This window comes from Cibotium barometz, chromosome 4 (genome assembly GCF_041138505.1).
Source record: "Cibotium barometz isolate CiBa-2024 chromosome 4, ASM4113850v1, whole genome shotgun sequence".
Classification (NCBI taxonomy): Eukaryota; Viridiplantae; Streptophyta; class Polypodiopsida; order Cyatheales; family Cibotiaceae; genus Cibotium; species Cibotium barometz.
This window is the reverse complement of record NC_141049.1, coordinates 69,097,310-69,099,599: the sequence shown is the minus strand read 5'-3', so window position 1 is coordinate 69,099,599 and position 2,290 is coordinate 69,097,310.

The window sequence follows — 2,290 nt, the reverse complement described above, 5'->3', positions numbered from 1 at the left end:
TAAAAATTTATCTTCTTATGCATAGGTTTATGCATGCAGATCAATATGATGAAAATCACACTTTCGACGTAAAAATTTATCTTCTTATGCATAGGTTTATGCATGCAGATCAATATGATGAAAATCACACTTTCGACGTAAAAATTTATCTTCTTATGCATAGGTTTATGCATGCAGATCAATATGATGAAAATCACACTTTCGACATAAAAATTTACCTTCTTATGCATAGGTTTATGCATGCAAATCAATATGATGAAAATCACACTTTCGACAGAAAAATTCATCTTCTTATGCATATGTTTATGCATGCAAATGAATATGATGAAAATCACACTTTCGACATAAAAATTTATCTTCTTATGCATAGGTTTATGCATGCAATTCAATATGATGAAAATCACACTTTCGAGATAAAAATTTATCCTCTTATGCATATTAAAAGATAATTCTATTTTCAAAGAAATTTCGCCATAACCTCCTTTGTATGGCTGACCATTTTTCAATTTTTAAGACTCTAATATCTAATTGCATACTTAAAAATAATTTTGATTTTAAAAAAATTTACCAATAACCTCCTTTGTATGACTGACCATTTCTCAATTTTTAAGATTTTAATTTAATTAAAAAAATCACTAAGAATAATTAAACCATTCTAGAATAAACATTTATCTACTTATTTGATAGAATCATTAAGAAGAACTTGATTTGTTTATTAATCAATCTAGGATTTAAAGAATGGTTGATTTACTATAAAAGAGAGAGAATTGCCTTTCATAAATAGTGTTGGCAGCAACCAACACGGGATAATTAAACATTAAAGCAAAATGAAAATAGACAGAGATACAAAGATAACCGTGAAGTAAACATTGTCTTTATTCATTCATTCTCTGTTGAAGATACAAAGTACAGCGAATACAGATTCAGTGATCAAAAGAATGAACTACAGAATGATTCACAGAATAGCGCTATGGCTTACAGTTATAGATCAACAGACATGATGTTCGGCCGACAAGAGATGTCAACAGACATGTCGCCGTTGCGCTATTACATTATTGACTATTTATTCCTAAGCTAAAAACTAAAACTAACACTTGGCGATCGGTGGGCTTGTGCCGTTGACCGGACAACCGTCGAACCCACTTATTGTTGACGACGAGGTTGCCTTTTTGGTTGTGGTCGAGGCGGAGGTCGTCTGGAATCCGGAGCGGCTTGAGAAATTGGCTGCGCTGCAGTGGCATGGTACGAAACAGTATGCTGTACCAAATGCCAACCCTCCGGTTCTGGAATTTCGTTGCGGCGAAGAATATCCAGACAACGAACAATGAAATCTGAACAATTTTTGAGTTCTTTTTCTAAGCATCGAATGGAGGTTTTCATTTCTTGCTTCAGTTTGTCTGCAAGATCAGTCTGCTCTTGATTGAGATTTCTGTACTCATTCATCTCTGACTCCATTCTGGCAATTGAGTCTTCAATTTCTTTATTCTTTTCAGCCTGTACAGAAAGCTTTTTCCTGAGAACAGTGATAATAGTATCATCTTTATCCATCCTTTCAGCCATTTCTGCAATTCGAGTTTCCAGTTCTATGTTTGCCAATTTTAAGGCAACATTATTGTCTTGGATCTTCTCTGCATTCTGCAATCGGACCAGAAAATCTTCTTTGACTGTTCGGAGCAGATTAATATGACGCTGCATACTAATTGTATCAGCTGGTTGAGCGGCACTTCCTGAAGGACCCGGCTGAGATCCGGCTGCCGGTTGAGATCCAGTTGCCGGAGCAGGTGCACTGGCTGGAACTGGAGCTGCAGACCCTCCGGCGCCATCCGGATCGTCACTTTGTTGAGGCAAAGCATCCAGAATTTTACAGGTTGGGAGGAGTTGTCGGAGAGAAGTTAGATATTCATCATAAAGATCGGTAAGAATCTGTCTACACCTGATTTCATATGAGTCGAGTTGGGCAGCAGACAGTTCATACACCTCTTGGTCTTCCTCCTCCAAGGCAGCTAACCTTGACTCCAGCACTTGTACTTTGGCTATATCATCAATGCGAGCAGCTACAAGGCGGCGCTCCATGTTGAGTTGACACTGCATGGCTTGAGCAGATTTTTCAGCACTCAACGCCGACTGAGTCTGGACCTCAGCTAGTTGAGCCTGCAATTGTGTTTTACTGGCTTCAGCAGCTGACACCTGGCTGCGGAGATCAAACAGCATGGTTTCCAATTCTTGTATAGTACTATGCTACTGTTGAATTTGGACTTGAGCAGCAGCAAACTTTTCTTCTGCCTGGATC